The 8552-nt window shown below is 35.0% G+C and overlaps 1 non-coding gene across 1 annotated transcript; it reads left to right on the forward strand.

The window, feature by feature from the left end:
• The first annotated feature begins 5241 nt into the window (after positions 1-5241).
• Positions 5242-5348, forward strand: LOC131178048 (small nucleolar RNA R71). The gene has a single exon (XR_009147179.1). It is a non-coding gene; the product is annotated as a small nucleolar RNA R71 (small nucleolar RNA).
• The last annotated feature ends 3204 nt before the right edge of the window (positions 5349-8552 follow it).

Consider the following 8552-nt stretch of genomic DNA (forward strand, 5'->3'; position numbering starts at 1 on the left):
TGGCGTGATGCCTGGCTAATCAATCCATGCTCAAGATGTTATCATAATCTCTGAAGGGCATTTCAATCAAATCAGATAGAAAAACATGTCCTTGGATCACTAAAGGACAATCTTTATACATTCTATTGACCCGAACCTCTTGTCCTAACAGACTAGTTACTAGCACCTCAAAACCCATTTTGACACACGAAACAGTAAGGGAACTAACGATGCTAGCACTAATATATGAGTGGGTAGAACCCGGATCAAATAACACAAATACATCTTGATCAGAGATAGAGAATGTACCGGCCACAATGTCAGAAGTTTTAGCTTCTTCCCACTATCTCATAGTGTAAACTCTAGTCGAAGCACTACCTTGTTCTGACTGGTTTACTGTGCTTTGACTGCCTAAAGTACTGCCCTGACTTTTGCCTCTACCTCTGCTAACTGGTTGTGAACCTCTAATAGCAGAACTCTGAATAGACCCTTCTGCAGAAGTAGGAGGTGGCCCAAATCTATGGGCACTGGTACAATCTTTAGCTAGATGCCCCGTACCCCCACAGTTAAAAAAGGCTCCTGTGGTCCAATAACATATCCCACCATGGGTCTTACCACATGTCTCATAAGGGCAGGGAGGGTGAGAACTCCTGGTCGTCTGCTGATCAGACCAAGGGGGTCTCTGCCTAGAAAATCTACCCCTTCTAGACTTTTTACCTTTGCTTGGTCCCCCAAAGTTCTTTCTTTTTCCAGTATTGCCACTGGAACTTTGATCCACTGCCTTTCCACTTTTCTCTTTTTCTGATTTCTCTGTTTTCTCTATTTTCTCTTTCACCGGTGTCGCTTCTGACTCAATTCTTTCTAACTCAAGTGCTTGAGAGATGAGCTTAAAGAAGTTATTATGTCTGAATCCAACCACTTGCATCCTCAAACCTCTTACATCTTTCTCTGCTGGTAGAAAGTAAACTCCCTGCATAATGGCTCAGCTAGGGGAACTCCCTTTCATATTCTGCTACGGATCTACTTCCTTGTTACAGACATAAAAATTCTTGTAGCTTCTGGTCCACATAAGCATCTGGGACATATTTTTGTCTAAACTCTCTAAGGAAGTCATCCCAAGTCAGCACTGGAGGTTCCAACAAGCTATGGGGGATGATTTTCCACCAATCATATGTATCCCCCTACAGCAGTGACACTGAATACTCGAATTTCAATTCATCCGTGCAGTGCAGTTTCTTGAACACTCTATTCATTCTCTCCAACCACTGCTTTGCCTCTAAAGGGTCCACCATATCCTTAAACTCTGTAGCCCCATACTTAAGTAGCTTGTCATACTGCCTGGCTGGAGGCTGTGGTTGCAGCACAGGTGTCTGAAGTGGAGCTTGAGTAGGTATGCTTCCAGCCATTTATTGGAACATCGCAGCCATCTACTGGGCAAATTGTGCAGGAAACTGCAGCATTGGTGGGGTTGGTGCCACTAATCCACTCATATTTTGAAGGGCTGGGGCTTCCCCTTGTGCCTCAGTCTCTACAGATAGCTCAACTGAGTGGTCTCCTTCTTCCATTTTAATTCGAGGGTATTATACCTCCTGAACAAATAACACAAGGAGATTTCCCTTCGTTAGTTCATATTTATAATGTAATGCACTGTATGTAGCAAATAAGGACATTGAGCAGTTGTACTTATCAAAGAAACTATGCAAATTCACAAGTCAAAACATATTTTAAAAAAAAACTTGCTCTGATACCACTAAAACATATCACACCTTACCCCTTTGTAAGGCATAACATGATCCCGTAGTATACTTAATGAATTACCAACTTCGCCTACCGATAACCCATTAAATATACTACAAGGAAGTTTAAACCAAATTTATCTTCTTTTGTAGGTGATGAGCATTTCTAACAGGTATTAAAAATGTTTAATTGAAGTTTCAAAGTTAGGTAAAATTTTTGACCATTTTCATTTTTCCGCAATTTTTATAGAAATTTCGGCAGAGTGCTGTCTGTAATTGAGAAAAACCAAAAATTTTACCCTGTAAAAAGCACTTCCAAAATAAATTCAAATCACAATCCCCAACCTCCAAAATATCAACATAACTCAATTTTTCACCATTCACAATATTTCAAAACAATTAAATCAACTCATCATATTTCATTTAAAATATTTACTTTACATCCTCAAGTTTAATTTACAACATAAAATCCAAAAATAATACTATTACAATTTACTGTACAAATGCTCAAGACGAATTACAAAACATACATACAGTCATATATATTAAAATAAATATGTACAAAAAGAGTATAATTCAATACCCGAAAAAATCCAAAAGTATAGCACGGTGGTCCTTAGCAGCTTACTCGGCTGCTTTACCAATTGCTCTACCTACGACAGCAAAGAAAAGCTATCGATGAGTATGATTACTCAGTGGTGCACAACATAACAAAAATACTAATTTATGCATATATTAAATCACAATTATTCTAAATACAATACTGAAATCATTAAATAGATACAAAACACAATTTGTAATTTTAGTCAAAGAATTTTTCACTTCAGAAGTCACAAAACAATTTTTATAAAAACACACAGTTATATCATACCATCAATATATTTTTCATCTCAATAGCCAGAGGCTTATGAGGAATACCAAGACTAGCTAGCTCAAATATATGGGTACCCATTCAAATTTCTTCCTCTACTGGCACACGCCTCAACACTTCAGCCAGAGAGGGAATACAAAACTAATTCCTCCCACTAGTCAAGCTAGTGAGATATTTAGACATTTGGTCATGACACTGTGGTTTCAAACTATTTTTATAATTTTCTAAACAATAATTTGCAAATCAACACATATAATTTATTTTCCCAATAGTTTAGATCAATAGCATATTGTTCCTTTAAATCAAAATTTTCTACACAAACAAGTTACAATTTAATTTTCATAGTCCATTCCACACAATTTGCAAATGAAAATTCAAAGAATTTTTTATGTTGTGCATAAACCTCGTACGAGTCGCCTCTTAGCCTTGACTCGATGTTTTCTTTCCTTTCTCAGTAGCCTTTTCAACTGAATACACAATTTACAGTGTTTCAGTATCATAACTTATAATAAATCTAATAAATAAATTCATGTCTACTAAATTCTAGCCCTAATATGCTTAAATTAACGTTCTTTGAAATTTGCATTTTGGGGTTACTATTTATGGCACTATTCAAGTTAAAATGTTGACTTTCTCATGCTTAATAGGTATGTGAATTCCAATTACACCCACATACCACATTTTGAGTGTCTAATTTATTTGTCTTGGTTGCCATTTCAATTTTTAACTCTCCTAAGAGAAATTGCCATTTTTCAGTTTTGGTCTCCTGTATTGCACTATTCTATTGGTCTAGCTATTGTAGAAATTTGACTAAGTGTTCTTTACCAAAGTTGTTCCTTATTGTCTTATGTTTAATTCCCTTTTTCAATCACTCCATTTGGAGTTTTGTAGCCCAAGATATGGTCATTTTTCTAAGGCTGGCCAGATTAGTTAAAACCCAGAATTTTGGGCACTTTCTTGGTTCTAACAATTTTTGTGTACTGAATGTATCTCACTTTTTGGATGGGTTATGGTCAGAATTTGGGTTTGTGTTCTTCATAATAGTTGTAGTGCTATGTCTCAGCTTTCCATCGGTATAAAATTCAGGTCATTTGGACCTTTCTACACCAAGTTATGGCCAAATGAACAAACACTATTTATTTAGTTATTTCTGTACGGTGGCAGTGCACAATACCTGGATTTAACCTAATTGTTCACTATCTAAATTTCATTTTCTAGGCATGGTCTCTGAACGAAGAATGTGTCATTATGTGTCTATTTTCATTCCCAATTAGCCTCACACCAATTGGTTTGGTAAAATTTCAGTTTTGATCCCTGGAAGGGACCTAGGTTAAACTGCCAGATTGGGACCCTAATCCAATCCGAATTGCATTTCAATTCTACCAATTCCAACACATCAAAATTAGTCCTAATTGACCATTTCTAACCTCAATTAGGGTTAATTGCATCAATTGACCATTTTCTCCAATTTTTTCCTAATTTCTAGAGTTCAAGAACTCTAATTTACACAATTTATTCAACTAATGAAATTAAAGTGTAAAATCAACATCTACACATTTAAATCAACTTCTATATCACTTTAATTGCATCAAACTCAACCAATTTTAACTTCCCTAAATGCTGGCCGAATTCCACTATTGTTCCCCCATGATTGTTTTGTTTATATTTATGTTAATTCCAAGTTAATTTAACTAGAAACTAAGCATTAAACTAGAAATTTCAATTTAAATCACTAACCTCAATTCTTTGGTTCCAATTCACCAATTCCTTCACTTTCTCCTTTCATTTTCTTCTTCAATCTTCTTTTCTAGTTGAACTAGAAAGGTTTATGGGGAAATTTTGTAGGAATTAGGATTATGTGAATGGAAACCAAGCTTTAATGGAGGGCTTTAATGGAGGACAAAAACATAAAGAGAGAGAAATGGGAGTGGGAATGGACGGCAACAATGGGTAAGGAAAATGACCAATTTTTGTTTTCATTTAAATTTTAATGTGTTTTTATTTAGCTTTTGACTTAGTAAAAAAAATAAGGAAATTAAATTTATTTTTGACATCATGCTTAATATCACAAGGATGAGGTAATAATTCAAATTTTTCATTCTTTCTTTTTTCCTTTATTTTTCTTTATTTCTTTAATTTAATTTTGCATTCCAAAATTTTATTTTTCCAATTTTATTGGACAGTTAGGTCAAGAGTCACTTCTAGGGGTGAATTGATCAAATTGCCCCTCGCCGGTTTGACTCGATTTGCAAATAATTCGATATTTCTTTCGAAGTCTTGACCTAATTATTTGACCTACTTATCAACTCTTTTCTGCGATTTTCTCTTTTCCACTAGCTTCGCAATAGTCCTTAGGACAGTGGTGTCACAATTTACCTTTCAAAATTAGGGTTAGGGGACCTCTGATCACTTCCTGTAAGGTCACCATCATTGTGACCCGGCTCATTTAACTTTTTATGCATTGTTTTTCTTATTTATACTTAAACTTCTAGTCAGCACTATTTATTTTTGTTTAGGACTTTCCTAGATGTCTTAAATATGATTCTAATCCCTTTAATTGTCCGAACCGACATCGGTCACCGAAACAGTGTAATATACCAGACTATGCATATAGGGGTGTTACAATAAAAATTCTGAACTAGGAGCCAATCCTCTATGCCATGGTGTGGACATTCCTTTTGCAGGTCTTTATACCTCTCCCATGCATCATAAAGTGATTCACCTTCCTTTTGTCGGAAGGTATTGAGTTCAACTCTCAACTTTGCAGTCTTTGCAGGTGGGAAATACCTTGCTAGAAAAGCTTGTGAGAGGTCTTTCTAAGTGGTGAATGTTCCAGGTGGTTGAGAAAGTAACCACTTCCTCGCTCTGTCTCAAAGGGAGAATGGAAATGCTCTGAGTTTTATAGCTTGATCAAAGACTCCATTCATCTTGAATGTATCACATAGGGCAAGGAAGCACTGGAGGTGATAATGTGGATCTTCTGTTGGTGAAACCCCAAATTAGGTTTGTTGAATCATCTGGAGCCATGCTGGTTTCAGTTCAAAATTATTGGCTTCCACTACGAGTCTTGTAACACTGGGTTGGAATCCTTGTATAGATGGAGCTTCGTAGTCTCTCAAGAGTCTTGGCCTGTTATTGTTGTCGGCCATGATTGGAGTTTCTGGATTTTCTTGTTCTTGGTGTCTCCTTTCTCTCTTGATGGCTCTTAGAGTTCTATCTATTTCGGGATCCCAGTCCAAAACTTCTTCCTCTGGCTTTGTTCTGGTCATGCACCAAACCAAATACCTGAGAGAAAATAAAAGAATTAATTAAGTAAATTTAAACAATAATAATAAATGCCTAAATCAGCTAAAATGCCTATTACCTAATATTGCTAAAAATAAATTCCCCAACAATGGCGCCAAAAACTTGTTTGCTGGTTTTACAACCACTGCAAGTGCACGGATCGCTAACAAGTAATAAAGTAGTGAGTGAAGTATCGTTTCATGAGGAATTTAGTTAGCATATACCAAGCTAGATAGTAATTCTGACTGTTCAGGCTACCGAATATAGATGAAGAGTGAGTTAAATCAATTTTGGATGCTGAAAGTAAATTTTGAGTTAAAATATTTATAAAAGTAATTCCAGAATTAAGATTTTACACTGCAACCTTACTATGGATTTTGATCTTGTCTATTCATCAGATTGGGAATCGTAGCTTTGATGCAAATTAATCCTAAGATATCTTAGGTCCTCTCTCAAGGCACCCAAAGTGTATTTTAATTAACTTAGACCCTACTTTCGTGGTAATTAAATTAATTAAAACGCTTTAATATCTATGATTAATTATGAAACTCCATGAAGGATTTCACCCTATCTCTAGGTCAAATTTCCTAAGTTCAATATTCTAATTTTCCAACACTAACCTTCACCTTTCAGTTCTTCAATTAGTATCTTTTATCATGTCTAGGTGGGTACCAACACATAGCATGCGTTAAGAACACATAATATTAAATCAAAGGGCAAAACTCAGATCTAATAAATAGAAACAGAATATTGATCCATAATAACGATCACAAGTGCTACTCTCCTAATCCTAGAATAAAGGAATTACTCACTCATGGTGAGTTTAACAAACATAATGAAAATAAAATGAAAGAACATAAAAAGTCTACTTAAAGGAATAGAACAAAAGAGCCGAAGAGAATCTGCAACTTTAATCTTGTGGAACTTCAGCTGAGGGTTCCTCCTTGATGCCGATGCACTATTCTTCTAAATGGCTATGTGAAAATAGTGAAAGTGATATTATCTCTTCCTTCCTCTGCTTTCTGCTGCTTCTATTTATATAAAATGTCTAGGGTTAGGTTTTCAAATTCCTAACAGCATTAGAAGTCTCTTTTTTTTGGTAAAAAACTGGAACTGGATCCAAATCAGGAAACTGGCTGTCATGTGATACAAGGCCCGTGTGTCACTACACGGCTCAGGGCCGTGTAACTTACTAGAGCTTGAATTGTTGCATCTTGTATCAGGATAGGACTTTACACAAACCTCAGGTAGTTACACGGGCTTGATTACATGGCACGTGTACTTTTGTACTTCAGGTAAATCTTCAATCCCGGCCTAGCAAAGACTTATACGGGTCTTCATGCTTTACACGAGGAATGGTACATGGCTCGTGTACTTTAATTCTTCCTTAGCTCTTTGTCTTTCTCCTAGTAGTAAGTGACACAGGTCTGTGGCTTTGATTGCATGACCCGTGTAAAGTGTATCAGTAACACTTCTCTGTCCTTTGGTCTTTCCAAGCTTTATTTACTCCTATTCCTTGGAACTTCATCGAAACACCTGGAAACATACGAAAAACATAGAATTTAGAGCTTGGCAATGGAATTTACAAAAGTTGATGAAATCAAGAATTATGCATGAGATTACTTATCTAAATGCTATGAAACACTATACAATTATACTTAAAAACATCTACATGATACAGGTGTATCAATATACAACAATTCATATATTGCTGCCATAAGGTTTCATACTTTTGGTAGTAAAAATTTTTGCTACTAAATCTTACATTTCTTATAGTGATGAGATTCTCCATAAACTTGAATCTTCCATTTCTTCAATGAAGAGACTCGTGATCCATAAACTTGAATTCTCCTTTTCTTTAATGAATAAACTCATGAAAAACTTGAAATCCAAGCTTAAAAAAATTGCTTATATATGATTTTTATATATAGTTTCTTCATTAACTAATCAATCTATGTCAAATTAGACAAAGGTGATGCAATATAACTAATACTAGCAAGTGCACCAGTCGTATTCAAGTAATAAAGTAGTGAAAGAGTATCGTCACACAAAGATCAAAACCATTATTTATAATTAAAATAATGTTACCCTATTATTATTTGAGAAATTGAATTTTTGAATTTAACTAAAATAAAAGTTAACAATAAAAGTGAAAGCAAACAATTAAATTAACTAAGGAAACTTCATATAATGAAAGCATTAGGTTAGATCTTCACCTATGTATGACAACCAATCAAGTGCAAGTTTCATGTAATGAGATTGTAGGATTCAATATGGCCAATTATCCTTTTCAAGTAGAATATTCATCTAAATTAATGGTCCCTATTCAGGTAAAAAAAAATCTAGATGCATAGAAATGAGAATGCCTTATAGTTAATTCGTTCTCCTCGGTTAGGAATTAAATGGACCACACATTATTTCTAAGGTCCTTATTCAAGTAGCCTAGTCCTAATGTGATAAGCAATATCCTTTCTAGAAATCAATTATGCATTCAACTGAGAAATAAATTGTAACATCCTCACTTTAGCTAATCCGTGCGTTTTACTGTTTCGGTGATCAATGTCGGTCCGAGTAGCTAAAATATTTGGAATCATAATTAGACTAGAGTGAGGAGTTATAAATAAACCAAATAATGATAAGAAAAATTAAGGAAAATTTTTAGAAATGAAATGCACTAAGGT

The sequence above is a fragment of the Hevea brasiliensis genome, chromosome 2 (genome assembly GCF_030052815.1).
Source record: "Hevea brasiliensis isolate MT/VB/25A 57/8 chromosome 2, ASM3005281v1, whole genome shotgun sequence".
In the NCBI taxonomy this organism is placed as follows: Eukaryota; Viridiplantae; Streptophyta; class Magnoliopsida; order Malpighiales; family Euphorbiaceae; genus Hevea; species Hevea brasiliensis.